The 18521-nt window shown below is 45.9% G+C and overlaps 11 non-coding genes across 11 annotated transcripts; all 11 read right to left on the bottom strand.

Moving 5' to 3' along the window:
- Window positions 1-745: 745 nt before the first annotated feature.
- LOC149277072 (U5 spliceosomal RNA) lies at window positions 746-860 on the bottom strand. Its single transcript, XR_016279294.1, has one exon. It is a non-coding gene; the product is annotated as a U5 spliceosomal RNA (small nuclear RNA).
- A 1611-nt stretch (window positions 861-2471) lies between these two features.
- On the bottom strand, window positions 2472-2586 carry LOC149277071 (U5 spliceosomal RNA). The gene has a single exon (XR_016279159.1). It is a non-coding gene; the product is annotated as a U5 spliceosomal RNA (small nuclear RNA).
- A 1611-nt stretch (window positions 2587-4197) lies between these two features.
- On the bottom strand, window positions 4198-4312 carry LOC149277070 (U5 spliceosomal RNA). The gene has a single exon (XR_016279259.1). It is a non-coding gene; the product is annotated as a U5 spliceosomal RNA (small nuclear RNA).
- A 1457-nt stretch (window positions 4313-5769) lies between these two features.
- LOC149277069 (U5 spliceosomal RNA) lies at window positions 5770-5884 on the bottom strand. Its single transcript, XR_016279197.1, has one exon. It is a non-coding gene; the product is annotated as a U5 spliceosomal RNA (small nuclear RNA).
- A 1611-nt stretch (window positions 5885-7495) lies between these two features.
- Window positions 7496-7610, bottom strand: LOC149277068 (U5 spliceosomal RNA). Its single transcript, XR_016279293.1, has one exon. It is a non-coding gene; the product is annotated as a U5 spliceosomal RNA (small nuclear RNA).
- A 1611-nt stretch (window positions 7611-9221) lies between these two features.
- On the bottom strand, window positions 9222-9336 carry LOC149277067 (U5 spliceosomal RNA). Its single transcript, XR_016279158.1, has one exon. It is a non-coding gene; the product is annotated as a U5 spliceosomal RNA (small nuclear RNA).
- A 1611-nt stretch (window positions 9337-10947) lies between these two features.
- On the bottom strand, window positions 10948-11062 carry LOC149277066 (U5 spliceosomal RNA). The gene has a single exon (XR_016279154.1). It is a non-coding gene; the product is annotated as a U5 spliceosomal RNA (small nuclear RNA).
- A 1611-nt stretch (window positions 11063-12673) lies between these two features.
- LOC149277065 (U5 spliceosomal RNA) lies at window positions 12674-12788 on the bottom strand. Its single transcript, XR_016279292.1, has one exon. It is a non-coding gene; the product is annotated as a U5 spliceosomal RNA (small nuclear RNA).
- A 1611-nt stretch (window positions 12789-14399) lies between these two features.
- Window positions 14400-14514, bottom strand: LOC149277064 (U5 spliceosomal RNA). The gene has a single exon (XR_016279279.1). It is a non-coding gene; the product is annotated as a U5 spliceosomal RNA (small nuclear RNA).
- Window positions 14515-16125: 1611 nt separating this feature from the next.
- LOC149277063 (U5 spliceosomal RNA) lies at window positions 16126-16240 on the bottom strand. Its single transcript, XR_016279239.1, has one exon. It is a non-coding gene; the product is annotated as a U5 spliceosomal RNA (small nuclear RNA).
- Window positions 16241-17851: 1611 nt separating this feature from the next.
- LOC149277062 (U5 spliceosomal RNA) lies at window positions 17852-17966 on the bottom strand. The gene has a single exon (XR_016279238.1). It is a non-coding gene; the product is annotated as a U5 spliceosomal RNA (small nuclear RNA).
- Between the last annotated feature and the right edge of the window lie 555 nt (window positions 17967-18521).

The following is an 18521-nucleotide window of genomic DNA, read 5'->3' as shown; positions in this document are numbered from 1 at the left end:
CACCTAAGATTATAAAAAGTACCTAGCAAAATTGTTTCCGTTTTAAAACCGCACAAAATCTCGGACAGTTCACCTGTCTGTATGCCTCGCGACGAACGAGCGAAAGGCTCACTAGCGGCAGCGCACGGACGACCGGACTCCCCAGCACCGCCACAAAGAAGGAGCGCAGCGCGGCATTGGAGCGGCAAAAGTCAACCCAAACGCAGCAGACTAGACATTTTGCCAAAAACAAAGTCTGCAACCTGATCTTTCCACACGCATAGAGCTTCCCGACTCGTGTCGGAAAGCTTTTAAACAAATAGCAAAAAAGCTATGATCACTGAACCTACAAAGGGCGCATTAGTCTTTTCCATGCTGAAAAGCGGCCCCTTAAGCACGTGGTGAGTGCTTTTTCCAGATGTTTCACTGTTGCTATTTGAGGAAATGAATAATACAACTGCACATGTGAGGAACAGAGATCTCAATGTTAAACATTTAAGGGCAGTTTTTTGTTGTTTGGTTTGTGTATTATGATAAAGAACAATTGGGAACATGTTTGAAAGCGTATGCACAGGCTTATTTGCATAGAGTCTGGAGGGCGTGGTCTAACCCTGCCTCCTTAAAGCATTTCTACAACCCCAAACAGTACATAGCATGACACAGGCAGGATATTTTGCGCTTCTGGGTGCGACACAGTCCTCAGCCAGGGCAAAGCTTGCGACTAGAGCAAGCAATCTTTTTGATCTATCGTTAACAACAGCAAAGAAGCCCAGCAAACGCCAGGCATCAAAAAATTGGTTACGACTCATGGTCGTTCCTCCCCACGGAAATCTTTAGTAAAAGGCGAAAGATTTATTCGGTCTGAAGAGAAACCAGAGTATACCCAAACATGCCGCAGGGCAACGGCCCGGCCACAGGCAGTGCTCCTCGAGGTTAAGGTGTGTTTAATTAATCCCACCCAGCTCTTGCCTGATCATTGGAACCTTTAACACATGCAAAACACGATTGCAAAGGGATTGGAACCATTTAATATTGGGCTGCTTTAAAGTCTTATTAAACTAACAATAAGGTGGGGCGTTTCCCAGTGCATCATGGGTATTCAAATGAGGCGGCAGCTCAAACAAACCTTCCAGCAGTCTTAGTGACCGGGGCGCGAGCTTGCTTCTCTGAAACAATTTTGTTTGCTTTAAGAAAAGAAAAGCTGAAGATTGTTCCTCCCCCACCGCTTTGCCTACGGGGGCCCGCAACTTCCCCTTCCGCTGCAGCCACCAGAAGTTCCTGGCACACATGCTTTGGGCTGTGTTACAAGGTTAGGGGTAAGGCTTCGGGATGGAATCTGATTACTACTCTTTTTCCCCAATGGTGGCGTGCTGAACCCATCGGCTTCACAAATACCAAGTTGCCTGATGCTGTTTCCTTTGAAAGCAAATATATCTTTTCCACAAATCAAATCTTTCTAATTAAACCACCTTTCCAAAGTTAGCGGTTAGAAACGCTTAAGCATGGAAAGGTTTGGTGATAGAGCTTGGGTTAGGGGCGGGTTAAGCTCATGGCTTTGAAGAGGCACAGTTACAGTTAGCGTCGGAGTACTGTTAATGGTTTACGGTTGACAGTTTAGGGTTAGGTAAGGCTTAGAATCCTTCCCCATTGTGGCGTGTTTAGCCCATCCTTTTCCCAAACACCAAAAAAGCCTGATTGCCTTCAATTTCTTTTTGTCTTAAGCAGCATCGCCAGTGCCAACATTTTGCACCTAAGATTATAAAAAGTACCTAGCAAAATTGTTTCCGTTTTAAAACCGCACAAAATCTCGGACAGTTCACCTGTCTGTATGCCTCGCGACGAACGAGCGAAAGGCTCACTAGCGGCAGCGCACGGACGACCGGACTCCCCAGCACCGCCACAAAGAAGGAGCGCAGCGCGGCATTGGAGCGGCAAAAGTCAACCCAAACGCAGCAGACTAGACATTTTGCCAAAAACGAAGTCTGCAACCTGATCTTCCCACACGCATAGAGCTTCCCAACTCGTGTCGGAAAGCTTTTAAACAAATAGCAAAAAAGCTATGATCACTGAACCTACAAAGGGCGCATTAGTCTTTTCCATGCTGAAAAGCGGCCCCTTAAGCACGTGGTGAGTGCTTTTTCCAGATGTTTCACTGTTGCTATTTGAGGAAATGAATAATACAACTGCACATGTGAGGAACAGAGACCTCAATGTTAAACATTTAAGGGCAGTTTTTTGTTGTTTGGTTTGTGTATTACGATAAAGAACAATTGGGAACATGTTTGAAAGCGTATGCACAGGCTTATTTGCATAGAGTCTGGAGGGCGTGGTCTAACCCTGCCTCCTTAAAGCATTTCTACAACCCCAAACAGTACATAGCATGACACAGGCAGGATATTTTGCGCTTCTGGGTGCGACACAGTCCTCAGCCAGGGCAAAGCTTGCGACTAGAGCAAGCAATCTTTTTGATCTATCGTTAACAACAGCAAAGAAGCCCAGCAAACGCCAGGCATCAAAAAATTGGTTACGACTCATGGTCGTTCCTCCCCACGGAAATCTTTAGTAAAAGGCGAAAGATTTATTCGGTCTGATGAGAAACCAGAGTATACCCAAACATGCCGCAGGGCAACGGCCCGGCCACAGGCAGTGCTCCTCGAGGTTAAGGTGTGTTTAATTAATCCCACCCAGCTCTTGCCTGATCATTGGAACCTTTAACACATGCAAAACACGATTGCAAAGGGATTGGAACTATTTAATATTGGGCTGCTTTAAAGTCTTATTAAACTAACAATAAGGTGGGGCGTTTCCCAGTGCATCATGGGTATTCAAATGAGGCGGCAGCTCAAACAAACCTTCCAGCAGTCTTAGTGACCGGGGCGCGAGCTTGCTTCTCTGAAACAATTTTGTTTGCTTTAAGAAAAGAAAAGCTGAAGATTGTACCTCCCCCACCGCTTTGCCTACGGGGGCCCGCAACTTCCCCTTCCGCTGCAGCCACCAGAAGTTCCTGGCACACATGCTTTGGGCTGTGTTACAAGGTTAGGGGTAAGGCTTCGGGATGGAATCTGATTACTACTCTTTTTCCCCAATGGTGGCGTGCTGAACCCATCGGCTTCACAAATACCAAGTTGCCTGATGCTGTTTCCTTTGAAAGCAAATATATCTTTTCCACAAATCAAATCTTTCTAATTAAACCACCTTTCCAAAGTTAGCGGTTAGAAACGCTTAAGCATGGAAAGGTTTGGTGATAGAGCTTGGGTTAGGGGCGGGTTAAGCTCATGGCTTTGAAGAGGCACAGTTACAGTTAGCGTCGGAGTACTGTTAATGGTTTACGGTTGACAGTTTAGGGTTAGGTAAGGCTTAGAATCCTTCCCCATTGTGGCGTGTTTAGCCCATCCTTTTCCCAAACACCAAAAAAGCCTGATTGCCTTCAATTTCTTTTTGTCTTAAGCAGCATCGCCAGTGCCAACATTTTGCACCTAAGATTATAAAAAGTACCTAGCAAAATTGTTTCCGTTTTAAAACCGCACAAAATCTCGGACAGTTCACCTGTCTGTATGCCTCGCGACGAACGAGCGAAAGGCTCACTAGCGGCAGCGCACGGACGACCGGACTCCCCAGCACCGCCACAAAGAAGGAGCGCAGCGCGGCATTGGAGCGGCAAAAGTCAACCCAAACGCAGCAGACTAGACATTTTGCCAAAAACAAAGTCTGCAACCTGATCTTTCCACACGCATAGAGCTTCCCGACTCGTGTCGGAAAGCTTTTAAACAAATAGCAAAAAAGCTATGATCACTGAACCTACAAAGGGCGCATTAGTCTTTTCCATGCTGAAAAGCGGCCCCTTAAGCACGTGGTGAGTGCTTTTTCCAGATGTTTCACTGTTGCTATTTGAGGAAATGAATAATACAACTGCACATGTGAGGAACAGAGATCTCAATGTTAAACATTTAAGGGCAGTTTTTTGTTGTTTGGTTTGTGTATTATGATAAAGAACAATTGGGAACATGTTTGAAAGCGTATGCACAGGCTTATTTGCATAGAGTCTGGAGGGCGTGGTCTAACCCTGCCTCCTTAAAGCATTTCTACAACCCCAAACAGTACATAGCATGACACAGGCAGGATATTTTGCGCTTCTGGGTGCGACACAGTCCTCAGCCAGGGCAAAGCTTGCGACTAGAGCAAGCAATCTTTTTGATCTATCGTTAACAACAGCAAAGAAGCCCAGCAAACGCCAGGCATCAAAAAATTGGTTACGACTCATGGTCGTTCCTCCCCACGGAAATCTTTAGTAAAATGCGAAAGATTTATTCGGTCTGAAGAGAAACCAGAGTATACCCAAACATGCCGCAGGGCAACGGCCCGGCCACAGGCAGTGCTCCTCGAGGTTAAGGTGTGTTTAATTAATCCCACCCAGCTCTTGCCTGATCATTGGAACCTTTAACACATGCAAAACACGATTGCAAAGGGATTGGAACTATTTAATATTGGGCTGCTTTAAAGTCTTATTAAACTAACAATAAGGTGGGGCGTTGCGGGGGCCCGCAACTTCCCCTTCCGCTGCAGCCACCAGAAGTTCCTGGCACACATGCTTTGGGCTGTGTTACAAGGTTAGGGGTAAGGCTTCGGGATGGAATCTGATTACTACTCTTTTTCCCCAATGGTGGCGTGCTGAACCCATCGGCTTCACAAATACCAAGTTGCCTGATGCTGTTTCCTTTGAAAGCAAATATATCTTTTCCACAAATCAAATCTTTCTAATTAAACCACCTTTCCAAAGTTAGCGCTTAGAAACGCTTAAGCATGGAAAGGTTTGGTGATAGAGCTTGGGTTAGGGGCGGGTTAAGCTCATGGCTTTGAAGAGGCACAGTTACAGTTAGCGTCGGAGTACTGTTAATGGTTTACGGTTGACAGTTTAGGGTTAGGTAAGGCTTAGAATCCTTCCCCATTGTGGCGTGTTTAGCCCATCCTTTTCCCAAACACCAAAAAAGCCTGATTGCCTTCAATTTCTTTTTGTCTTAAGCAGCATCGCCAGTGCCAACATTTTGCACCTAAGATTATAAAAAGTACCTAGCAAAATTGTTTCCGTTTTAAAACCGCACAAAATCTCGGACAGTTCACCTGTCTGTATGCCTCGCGACGAACGAGCGAAAGGCTCACTAGCGGCAGCGCACGGACGACCGGACTCCCCAGCACCGCCACAAAGAAGGAGCGCAGCGCGGCATTGGAGCGGCAAAAGTCAACCCAAACGCAGCAGACTAGACATTTTGCCAAAAACGAAGTCTGCAACCTGATCTTTCCACACGCATAGAGCTTCCCGACTCGTGTCGGAAAGCTTTTAAACAAATAGCAAAAAAGCTATGATCACTGAACCTACAAAGGGCGCATTAGTCTTTTCCATGCTGAAAAGCGGCCCCTTAAGCACGTGGTGAGTGCTTTTTCCAGATGTTTCACTGTTGCTATTTGAGGAAATGAATAATACAACTGCACATGTGAGGAACAGAGATCTCAATGTTAAACATTTAAGGGCAGTTTTTTGTTGTTTGGTTTGTGTATTATGATAAAGAACAATTGGGAACATGTTTGAAAGCGTATGCACAGGCTTATTTGCATAGAGTCTGGAGGGCGTGGTCTAACCCTGCCTCCTTAAAGCATTTCTACAACCCCAAACAGTACATAGCATGACACAGGCAGGATATTTTGCGCTTCTGGGTGCGACACAGTCCTCAGCCAGGGCAAAGCTTGCGACTAGAGCAAGCAATCTTTTTGATCTATCGTTAACAACAGCAAAGAAGCCCAGCAAACGCCAGGCATCAAAAAATTGGTTACGACTCATGGTTGTTCCTCCCCACGGAAATCTTTAGTAAAAGGCGAAAGATTTATTCGGTCTGATGAGAAACCAGAGTATACCCAAACATGCCGCAGGGCAACGGCCCGGCCACAGGCAGTGCTCCTCGAGGTTAAGGTGTGTTTAATTAATCCCACCCAGCTCTTGCCTGATCATTGGAACCTTTAACACATGCAAAACACGATTGCAAAGGGATTGGAACTATTTAATATTGGGCTGCTTTAAAGTCTTATTAAACTAACAATAAGGTGGGGCGTTTCCCAGTGCATCATGGGTATTCAAATGAGGCGGCAGCTCAAACAAACCTTCCAGCAGTCTTAGTGACCGGGGCGCGAGCTTGCTTCTCTGAAACAATTTTGTTTGCTTTAAGAAAAGAAAAGCTGAAGATTGTACCTCCCCCACCGCTTTGCCTACGGGGGCCCGCAACTTCCCCTTCCGCTGCAGCCACCAGAAGTTCCTGGCACACATGCTTTGGGCTGTGTTACAAGGTTAGGGGTAAGGCTTCGGGATGGAATCTGATTACTACTCTTTTTCCCCAATGGTGGCGTGCTGAACCCATCGGCTTCACAAATACCAAGTTGCCTGATGCTGTTTCCTTTGAAAGCAAATATATCTTTTCCACAAATCAAATCTTTCTAATTAAACCACCTTTCCAAAGTTAGCGGTTAGAAACGCTTAAGCATGGAAAGGTTTGGTGATAGAGCTTGGGTTAGGGGCGGGTTAAGCTCATGGCTTTGAAGAGGCACAGTTACAGTTAGCGTCGGAGTACTGTTAATGGTTTACGGTTGACAGTTTAGGGTTAGGTAAGGCTTAGAATCCTTCCCCATTGTGGCGTGTTTAGCCCATCCTTTTCCCAAACACCAAAAAAGCCTGATTGCCTTCAATTTCTTTTTGTCTTAAGCAGCATCGCCAGTGCCAACATTTTGCACCTAAGATTATAAAAAGTACCTAGCAAAATTGTTTCCGTTTTAAAACCGCACAAAATCTCGGACAGTTCACCTGTCTGTATGCCTCGCGACGAACGAGCGAAAGGCTCACTAGCGGCAGCGCACGGACGACCGGACTCCCCAGCACCGCCACAAAGAAGGAGCGCAGCGCGGCATTGGAGCGGCAAAAGTCAACCCAAACGCAGCAGTCTAGACATTTTGCCAAAAACAAAGTCTGCAACCTGATCTTTCCACACGCATAGAGCTTCCCGACTCGTGTCGGAAAGCTTTTAAACAAATAGCAAAAAAGCTATGATCACTGAACCTACAAAGGGCGCATTAGTCTTTTCCATGCTGAAAAGCGGCCCCTTAAGCACGTGGTGAGTGCTTTTTCCAGATGTTTCACTGTTGCTATTTGAGGAAATGAATAATACAACTGCACATGTGAGGAACAGAGATCTCAATGTTAAACATTTAAGGGCAGTTTTTTGTTGTTTGGTTTGTGTATTATGATAAAGAACAATTGGGAACATGTTTGAAAGCGTATGCACAGGCTTATTTGCATAGAGTCTGGAGGGCGTGGTCTAACCCTGCCTCCTTAAAGCATTTCTACAACCCCAAACAGTACATAGCATGACACAGGCAGGATATTTTGCGCTTCTGGGTGCGACACAGTCCTCAGCCAGGGCAAAGCTTGCGACTAGAGCAAGCAATCTTTTTGATCTATCGTTAACAACAGCAAAGAAGCCCAGCAAACGCCAGGCATCAAAAAATTGGTTACGACTCATGGTCGTTCCTCCCCACGGAAATCTTTAGTAAAAGGCGAAAGATTTATTCGGTCTGAAGAGAAACCAGAGTATACCCAAACATGCCGCAGGGCAACGGCCCGGCCACAGGCAGTGCTCCTCGAGGTTAAGGTGTGTTTAATTAATCCCACCCAGCTCTTGCCTGATCATTGGAACCTTTAACACATGCAAAACACGATTGCAAAGGGATTGGAACCATTTAATATTGGGCTGCTTTAAAGTCTTATTAAACTAACAATAAGGTGGGGCGTTTCCCAGTGCATCATGGGTATTCAAATGAGGCGGCAGCTCAAACAAACCTTCCAGCAGTCTTAGTGACCGGGGCGCGAGCTTGCTTCTCTGAAACAATTTTGTTTGCTTTAAGAAAAGAAAAGCTGAAGATTGTTCCTCCCCCACCGCTTTGCCTACGGGGGCCCGCAACTTCCCCTTCCGCTGCAGCCACCAGAAGTTCCTGGCACACATGCTTTGGGCTGTGTTACAAGGTTAGGGGTAAGGCTTCGGGATGGAATCTGATTACTACTCTTTTTCCCCAATGGTGGCGTGCTGAACCCATCGGCTTCACAAATACCAAGTTGCCTGATGCTGTTTCCTTTGAAAGCAAATATATCTTTTCCACAAATCAAATCTTTCTAATTAAACCACCTTTCCAAAGTTAGCGGTTAGAAACGCTTAAGCATGGAAAGGTTTGGTGATAGAGCTTGGGTTAGGGGCGGGTTAAGCTCATGGCTTTGAAGAGGCACAGTTACAGTTAGCGTCGGAGTACTGTTAATGGTTTACGGTTGACAGTTTAGGGTTAGGTAAGGCTTAGAATCCTTCCCCATTGTGGCGTGTTTAGCCCATCCTTTTCCCAAACACCAAAAAAGCCTGATTGCCTTCAATTTCTTTTTGTCTTAAGCAGCATCGCCAGTGCCAACATTTTGCACCTAAGATTATAAAAAGTACCTAGCAAAATTGTTTCCGTTTTAAAACCGCACAAAATCTCGGACAGTTCACCTGTCTGTATGCCTCGCGACGAACGAGCGAAAGGCTCACTAGCGGCAGCGCACGGACGACCGGACTCCCCAGCACCGCCACAAAGAAGGAGCGCAGCGCGGCATTGGAGCGGCAAAAGTCAACCCAAACGCAGCAGACTAGACATTTTGCCAAAAACGAAGTCTGCAACCTGATCTTCCCACACGCATAGAGCTTCCCAACTCGTGTCGGAAAGCTTTTAAACAAATAGCAAAAAAGCTATGATCACTGAACCTACAAAGGGCGCATTAGTCTTTTCCATGCTGAAAAGCGGCCCCTTAAGCACGTGGTGAGTGCTTTTTCCAGATGTTTCACTGTTGCTATTTGAGGAAATGAATAATACAACTGCACATGTGAGGAACAGAGACCTCAATGTTAAACATTTAAGGGCAGTTTTTTGTTGTTTGGTTTGTGTATTACGATAAAGAACAATTGGGAACATGTTTGAAAGCGTATGCACAGGCTTATTTGCATAGAGTCTGGAGGGCGTGGTCTAACCCTGCCTCCTTAAAGCATTTCTACAACCCCAAACAGTACATAGCATGACACAGGCAGGATATTTTGCGCTTCTGGGTGCGACACAGTCCTCAGCCAGGGCAAAGCTTGCGACTAGAGCAAGCAATCTTTTTGATCTATCGTTAACAACAGCAAAGAAGCCCAGCAAACGCCAGGCATCAAAAAATTGGTTACGACTCATGGTCGTTCCTCCCCACGGAAATCTTTAGTAAAAGGCGAAAGATTTATTCGGTCTGATGAGAAACCAGAGTATACCCAAACATGCCGCAGGGCAACGGCCCGGCCACAGGCAGTGCTCCTCGAGGTTAAGGTGTGTTTAATTAATCCCACCCAGCTCTTGCCTGATCATTGGAACCTTTAACACATGCAAAACACGATTGCAAAGGGATTGGAACTATTTAATATTGGGCTGCTTTAAAGTCTTATTAAACTAACAATAAGGTGGGGCGTTTCCCAGTGCATCATGGGTATTCAAATGAGGCGGCAGCTCAAACAAACCTTCCAGCAGTCTTAGTGACCGGGGCGCGAGCTTGCTTCTCTGAAACAATTTTGTTTGCTTTAAGAAAAGAAAAGCTGAAGATTGTTCCTCCCCCACCGCTTTGCCTACGGGGGCCCGCAACTTCCCCTTCCGCTGCAGCCACCAGAAGTTCCTGGCACACATGCTTTGGGCTGTGTTACAAGGTTAGGGGTAAGGCTTCGGGATGGAATCTGATTACTACTCTTTTTCCCCAATGGTGGCGTGCTGAACCCATCGGCTTCACAAATACCAAGTTGCCTGATGCTGTTTCCTTTGAAAGCAAATATATCTTTTCCACAAATCAAATCTTTCTAATTAAACCACCTTTCCAAAGTTAGCGCTTAGAAACGCTTAAGCATGGAAAGGTTTGGTGATAGAGCTTGGGTTAGGGGCGGGTTAAGCTCATGGCTTTGAAGAGGCACAGTTACAGTTAGCGTCGGAGTACTGTTAATGGTTTACGGTTGACAGTTTAGGGTTAGGTAAGGCTTAGAATCCTTCCCCATTGTGGCGTGTTTAGCCCATCCTTTTCCCAAACACCAAAAAAGCCTGATTGCCTTCAATTTCTTTTTGTCTTAAGCAGCATCGCCAGTGCCAACATTTTGCACCTAAGATTATAAAAAGTACCTAGCAAAATTGTTTCCGTTTTAAAACCGCACAAAATCTCAGACAGTTCACCTGTCTGTATGCCTCGCGACGAACGTGCGAAAGGCTCACTAGCGGCAGCGCACGGACGACCGGACTCCCCAGCACCGCCACAAAGAAGGAGCGCAGCGCGGCATTGGAGCGGCAAAAGTCAACCCAAACGCAGCAGACTAGACATTTTGCCAAAAACGAAGTCTGCAACCTGATCTTTCCACACGCATAGAGCTTCCCGACTCGTGTCGGAAAGCTTTTAAACAAATAGCAAAAAAGCTATGATCACTGAACCTACAAAGGGCGCATTAGTCTTTTCCATGCTGAAAAGCGGCCCCTTAAGCACGTGGTGAGTGCTTTTTCCAGATGTTTCACTGTTGCTATTTGAGGAAATGAATAATACAACTGCACATGTGAGGAACAGAGATCTCAATGTTAAACATTTAAGGGCAGTTTTTTGTTGTTTGGTTTGTGTATTATGATAAAGAACAATTGGGAACATGTTTGAAAGCGTATGCACAGGCTTATTTGCATAGAGTCTGGAGGGCGTGGTCTAACCCTGCCTCCTTAAAGCATTTCTACAACCCCAAACAGTACATAGCATGACACAGGCAGGATATTTTGCGCTTCTGGGTGCGACACAGTCCTCAGCCAGGGGAAAGCTTGCGACTAGAGCAAGCAATCTTTTTGATCTATCGTTAACAACAGCAAAGAAGCCCAGCGAACGCCAGGCATCAAAAAATTGGTTACGACTCATGGTCGTTCCTCCCCACGGAAATCTTTAGTAAAAGGCGAAAGATTTATTCGGTCTGAAGAGAAACCAGAGTATACCCAAACATGCCGCAGGGCAACGGCCCGGACACAGGCAGTGCTCCTCGATGTTAAGGTGTGTTTAATTAATCCCACCCAGCTCTTGCCTGATCATTGGAACCTTTAACACATGCAAAACACGATTGCAAAGGGATTGGAACCATTTAATATTGGGCTGCTTTAAAGTCTTATTAAACTAACAATAAGGTGGGGCGTTTCCCAGTGCATCATGGGTATTCAAATGAGGCGGCAGCTCAAACAAACCTTCCAGCAGTCTTAGTGACCGGGGCGCGAGCTTGCTTCTCTGAAACAATTTTGTTTGCTTTAAGAAAAGAAAAGCTGAAGATTGTTCCTCCCCCACCGCTTTGCCTACGGGGGCCCGCAACTTCCCCTTCCGCTGCAGCCACCAGAAGTTCCTGGCACACATGCTTTGGGCTGTGTTACAAGGTTAGGGGTAAGGCTTCGGGATGGAATCTGATTACTACTCTTTTTCCCCAATGGTGGCGTGCTGAACCCATCGGCTTCACAAATACCAAGTTGCCTGATGCTGTTTCCTTTGAAAGCAAATATATCTTTTCCACAAATCAAATCTTTCTAATTAAACCACCTTTCCAAAGTTAGCGGTTAGAAACGCTTAAGCATGGAAAGGTTTGGTGATAGAGCTTGGGTTAGGGGCGGGTTAAGCTCATGGCTTTGAAGAGGCACAGTTACAGTTAGCGTCGGAGTACTGTTAATGGTTTACGGTTGACAGTTTAGGGTTAGGTAAGGCTTAGAATCCTTCCCCATTGTGGCGTGTTTAGCCCATCCTTTTCCCAAACACCAAAAAAGCCTGATTGCCTTCAATTTCTTTTTGTCTTAAGCAGCATCGCCAGTGCCAACATTTTGCACCTAAGATTATAAAAAGTACCTAGCAAAATTGTTTCCGTTTTAAAACCGCACAAAATCTCGGACAGTTCACCTGTCTGTATGCCTCGCGACGAACGAGCGAAAGGCTCACTAGCGGCAGCGCACGGACGACTGGACTCCCCAGCACCGCCACAAAGAAGGAGCGCAGCGCGGCATTGGAGCGGCAAAAGTCAACCCAAACGCAGCAGACTAGACATTTTGCCAAAAACGAAGTCTGCAACCTGATCTTTCCACACGCATAGAGCTTCCCAACTCGTGTCGGAAAGCTTTGAAACAAACAGCAAAAAAGCTATGATCACTGAACCTACAAAGGGCGCATTAGTCTTTTCCATGCTGAAAAGCGGCCCCTTAAGCACGTGGTGAGTGCTTTTTCCAGATGTTTCACTGTTGCTATTTGAGGAAATGAATAATACAACTGCACATGTGAGGAACAGAGATCTCAATGTTAAACATTTAAGGGCAGTTTTTTGTTGTTTGGTTTGTGTATTACGATAAAGAACAATTGGGAACATGTTTGAAAGCGTATGCACAGGCTTATTTGCATAGAGTCTGGAGGGCGTGGTCTAACCCTGCCTCCTTAAAGCATTTCTACAACCCCAAACAGTACATAGCATGACACAGGCAGGATATTTTGCGCTTCTGAGTGCGACACAGTCCTCAGCCAGGGCAAAGCTTGCGACTAGAGCAAGCAATCTTTTTGATCTATCGTTAACAACAGCAAAGAAGCCCAGCAAACGCCAGGCATCAAAAAATTGGTTACGACTCATGGTCGTTCCTCCCCACGGAAATCTTTAGTAAAAGGCGAAAGATTTATTCGGTCTGAAGAGAAACCAGAGTATACCCAAACATGCCGCAGGGCAACGGCCCGGACACAGGCAGTGCTCCTCGATGTTAAGGTGTGTTTAATTAATCCCACCCAGCTCTTGCCTGATCATTGGAACCTTTAACACATGCAAAACACGATTGCAAAGGGATTGGAACCATTTAATATTGGGCTGCTTTAAAGTCTTATTAAACTAACAATAAGGTGGGGCGTTTCCCAGTGCATCATGGGTATTCAAATGAGGCGGCAGCTCAAACAAACCTTCCAGCAGTCTTAGTGACCGGGGCGCGAGCTTGCTTCTCTGAAACAATTTTGTTTGCTTTAAGAAAAGAAAAGCTGAAGATTGTTCCTCCCCCACCGCTTTGCCTACGGGGGCCCGCAACTTCCCCTTCCGCTGCAGCCACCAGAAGTTCCTGGCACACATGCTTTGGGCTGTGTTACAAGGTTAGGGGTAAGGCTTCGGGATGGAATCTGATTACTACTCTTTTTCCCCAATGGTGGCGTGCTGAACCCATCGGCTTCACAAATACCAAGTTGCCTGATGCTGTTTCCTTTGAAAGCAAATATATCTTTTCCACAAATCAAATCTTTCTAATTAAACCACCTTTCCAAAGTTAGCGGTTAGAAACGCTTAAGCATGGAAAGGTTTGGTGATAGAGCTTGGGTTAGGGGCGGGTTAAGCTCATGGCTTTGAAGAGGCACAGTTACAGTTAGCGTCGGAGTACTGTTAATGGTTTACGGTTGACAGTTTAGGGTTAGGTAAGGCTTAGAATCCTTCCCCATTGTGGCGTGTTTAGCCCATCCTTTTCCCAAACACCAAAAAAGCCTGATTGCCTTCAATTTCTTTTTGTCTTAAGCAGCATCGCCAGTGCCAACATTTTGCACCTAAGATTATAAAAAGTACCTAGCAAAATTGTTTCCGTTTTAAAACCGCACAAAATCTCGGACAGTTCACCTGTCTGTATGCCTCGCGACGAACGAGCGAAAGGCTCACTAGCGGCAGCGCACGGACGACCGGACTCCCCAGCACCGCCACAAAGAAGTAGCGCAGCGCGGCATTGGAGCGGCAAAAGTCAACCCAAACGCAGCAGACTAGACATTTTGCCAAAAACGAAGTCTGCAACCTGATCTTTCCACACGCATAGAGCTTCCCAACTCGTGTCGGAAAGCTTTTAAACAAATAGCAAAAAAGCTATGATCACTGAACCTACAAAGGGCGCATTAGTCTTTTCCATGCTGAAAAGCGGCCCCTTAAGCACGTGGTGAGTGCTTTTTCCAGATGTTTCACTGTTGCTATTTGAGGAAATGAATAATACAACTGCACATGTGAGGAACAGAGACCTCAATGTTAAACATTTAAGGGCAGTTTTTTGTTGTTTGGTTTGTGTATTACGATAAAGAACAATTGGGAACATGTTTGAAAGCGTATGCACAGGCTTATTTGCATAGAATCTGGAGGGCGTGGTCTAACCCTGCCTCCTTAAAGCATTTCTACAACCCGAAACAGTACATAGCATGACACAGGCAGGATATTTTGCGCTTCTGGGTGCGACACAGTCCTCAGCCAGGGCAAAGCTTGCGACTAGAGCAAGCAATCTTTTTGATCTATCGTTAACAACAGCAAAGAAGCCCAGCAAACGCCAGGCATCAAAAAATTGGTTACGACTCATGGTCATTCCTCCCCACAGAAATCTTTAGTAAAAGGCGAAAGATTTATTCAGTCTGAAGAGAAACCAGAGTATACCCAAACATGCCGCAGGGCAACGGCCCGGACACAGGCAGTGCTCCTCGAGGTTAAGGTGTGTTTAATTAATCCCACCCAGCTCTTGCCTGATCATTGGAACCTTTAACACATGCAAAACACGATTGCAAAGGGATTGGAACTATTTAATATTGGGCTGCTTTAAAGTCTTATTAAACTAACAATAAGGTGGGGCGTTTCCCAGTGCATCATGGGTATTCAAATGAGGCGGCAGCTCAAACAAACCTTCCAGCAGTCTTAGTGACCGGGGCGCGAGCTTGCTTCTCTGAAACAATTTTGTTTGCTTTAAGAAAAGAAAAGCTGAAGATTGTACCTCCCCCACCGCTTTGCCTACGGGGGCCCGCAACTTCCCCTTCCGCTGCAGCCACCAGAAGTTCCTGGCACACATGCTTTGGGCTGTGTTACAAGGTTAGGGGTAAGGCTTCGGGATGGAATCTGATTACTACTCTTTTTCCCCAATGGTGGCGTGCTGAACCCATCGGCTTCACAAATACCAAGTTGCCTGATGCTGTTTCCTTTGAAAGCAAATATATCTTTTCCACAAATCAAATCTTTCTAATTAAACCACCTTTCCAAAGTTAGCGGTTAGAAACGCTTAAGCATGGAAAGGTTTGGTGATAGAGCTTGGGTTAGGGGCGGGTTAAGCTCATGGCTTTGAAGAGGCACAGTTACAGTTAGCGTCGGAGTACTGTTAATGGTTTACGGTTGACAGTTTAGGGTTAGGTAAGGCTTAGAATCCTTCCCCATTGTGGCGTGTTTAGCCCATCCTTTTCCCAAACACCAAAAAAGCCTGATTGCCTTCAATTTCTTTTTGTCTTAAGCAGCATCGCCAGTGCCAACATTTTGCACCTAAGATTATAAAAAGTACCTAGCAAAATTGTTTCCGTTTTAAAACCGCACAAAATCTCGGACAGTTCACCTGTCTGTATGCCTCGCGACGAACGAGCGAAAGGCTCACTAGCGGCAGCGCACGGACGACCGGACTCCCCAGCACCGCCACAAAGAAGGAGCGCAGCGCGGCATTGGAGCGGCAAAAGTCAACCCAAACGCAGCAGACTAGACATTTTGCCAAAAACGAAGTCTGCAACCTGATCTTTCCACACGCATAGAGCTTCCCGACTCGTGTCGGAAAGCTTTTAAACAAATAGCAAAAAAGCTATGATCACTGAACCTACAAAGGGCGCATTAGTCTTTTCCATGCTGAAAAGCGGCCCCTTAAGCACGTGGTGAGTGCTTTTTCCAGATGTTTCACTGTTGCTATTTGAGGAAATGAATAATACAACTGCACATGTGAGGAACAGAGATCTCAATGTTAAACATTTAAGGGCAGTTTTTTGTTGTTTGGTTTGTGTATTATGATAAAGAACAATTGGGAACATGTTTGAAAGCGTATGCACAGGCTTATTTGCATAGAGTCTGGAGGGCGTGGTCTAACCCTGCCTCCTTAAAGCATTTCTACAACCCCAAACAGTACATAGCATGACACAGGCAGGATATTTTGCGCTTCTGGGTGCGACACAGTCCTCAGCCAGGGCAAAGCTTGCGACTAGAGCAAGCAATCTTTTTGATCTATCGTTAACAACAGCAAAGAAGCCCAGCAAACGCCAGGCATCAAGAAATTAGTTACGACTCATGGTCGTTCCTCCCCACGGAAATCTTTAGTAAAAGGCGAAAGATTTATTCGGTCTGAAGAGAAACCAGAGTATGCCCAAACATGCCGCAGGGCAACGGCCCGGACACAGGCAGTGCTCCTCGAGGTTAAGGTGTGTTTAATTAATCCCACCCAGCTCTTGCCTGATCATTGGAACCTTTAACACATGCAAAACACGATTGCAAAGGGATTGGAACTATTTAATATTGGGCTGCTTTAAAGTCTTATTAAACTAACAATAAGGTGGGGCGTTTCCCAGTGCATCATGGGTATTCAAATGAGGCGGCAGCTCAAACAAACCTTCCAGCAGTCTTAGTGACCGGGGCGCGAGCTTGCTTCTCTGAAACAATTTTGTTTGCTTTAAGAAAAGAAAAGCTGAAGATTGTACCTCCCCCACCGCTTTGCCTACGGGGGCCCGCAACTTCCCCTTCCGCTGCAGCCACCAGAAGTTCCTGGCACACATGCTTTGGGCTGTGTTACAAGGTTAGGGGTAAGGCTTCGGGATGGAATCTGATTACTACTCTTTTTCCCCAATGGTGGCGTGCTGAACCCATCGGCTTCACAAATACCAAGTTGCCTGATGCTGTTTCCTTTGAAAGCAAATATATCTTTTCCACAAATCAAATCTTTCTAATTAAACCACCTTTCCAAAGTTAGCGGTTAGAAACGCTTAAGCATGGAAAGGTTTGGTGATAGAGCTTGGGTTAGGGGCGGGTTAAGCTCATGGCTTTGAAGAGGCACAGTTACAGTTAGCGTCGGAGTACTGTTAATGGTTTACGGTTGACAGTTTAGGGTTAGGTAAGGCTTAGAATCCTTCCCCATTGTGGCGTGTTTAGCCCATCCTTTTCCCAAACACCAAAAAAGCCTGATTGCCTTCAATTTCTTTTTGTCTTAAGCAGCATCGCCAGTGCCAACATTTTGCACCTAAGATTATAAAAAGTACCTAGCAAAATTGTTTCCGTTTTAAAACCGCACAAAATCTCGGACAGTTCACCTGTCTGTATGCCTCGCGACGAACGAGCGAAAGGCTCACTAGCGGCAGCGCACGGACGACCGGACTCCCCAGCACCGCCACAAAGAAGGAGCGCAGCGCGGCATTGGAGCGGCAAAAGTCAACCCAAACGCAGCAGACTAGACATTTTGCCAAAAACGAAGTCTGCAACCTGATCTTTCCACACGCATAGAGCTTCCCGACTCGTGTCGGAAAGCTTTTAAACAAATAGCAAAAAAGCTATGATCACTGAACCTACAAAGGGCGCATTAGTCTTTTCCATGCTGAAAAGCGGCCCCTTAAGCACGTGGTGAGTGCTTTTTCCAGATGTTTCACTGTTGCTATTTGAGGAAATGAATAATACAACTGCACATGTGAGGAACAGAGACCTCAATGTTAAACATTTAAGGGCAGTTTTTTGTTGTTTGGTTTGTGTATTACGATAAAGAACAATTGGGAACATGTTTGAAAGCGTATGCACAGGCTTATTTGCATAGAGTCTGGAGGGCGTGGTCTAACCCTGCCTCCTTAAAGCATTTCTACAACCCCAAACAGTACATAGCATGACACAGGCAGGATATTTTGCGCTTCTGGGTGCGACACAGTCCTCAGCCAGGGCAAAGCTTGCGACTAGAGCAAGCAATCTTTTTGATCTATCGTTAACAACAGCAAAGAAGCCCAGCAAACGCCAGGCATCAAAAAATTGGTTACGACTCATGGTCGTTCCTCCCCACGGAAATCTTTAGTAAAAGGCGAAAGATTTATTCTGTCTGATGAGAAACCAGAGTATACCCAAACATGCCGCAGGGCAACGGCCCGGACACAGGCAGTGCTCCTCGAGGTTAAGGTGTGTTTAATTAATCCCACCCAGCTCTTGCCTGATCATTGGAACCTTTAACACATGCAAAACACGATTGCAAAGGGATTGGAACTATTTAATATTGGGCTGCTTTAAAGTCTTATTAAACTAACAATAAGGTGGGGCGTTTCCCAGTGCATCATGGGTATTCAAATGAGGCGGCAGCTCAAACAAACCTTCCAGCAGTCTTAGTGACCGGGGCGCGAGCTTGCTTCTCTGAAACAATTTTGTTTGCTTTAAGAAAAGAAAAGCTGAAGATTGTACCTCCCCCACCGCTTTGCCTACGGGGGCCCGCAACTTCCCCTTCCGCTGCAGCCACCAGAAGTTCCTGGCACACATGCTTTGGGCTGTGTTACAAGGTTAGGGGTAAGGCTTCGGGATGGAATCTGATTACTACTCTTTTTCCCCAATGGTGGCGTGCTGAACCCATCGGCTTCACAAATACCAAGTTGCCTGATGCTGTTTCCTTTGAAAGCAAATATATCT

Source organism: Sceloporus occidentalis, unplaced genomic scaffold (genome assembly GCF_023333645.1).
Source record: "Sceloporus occidentalis isolate IW3139 unplaced genomic scaffold, rSceOcc1.0.p SCAF_220, whole genome shotgun sequence".
NCBI lineage: Eukaryota > Metazoa > Chordata > Lepidosauria > Squamata > Phrynosomatidae > Sceloporus > Sceloporus occidentalis.
The sequence above is the reverse complement of the archived record's forward strand: the minus strand, read 5'-3'. Positions and strand labels throughout refer to the sequence as shown.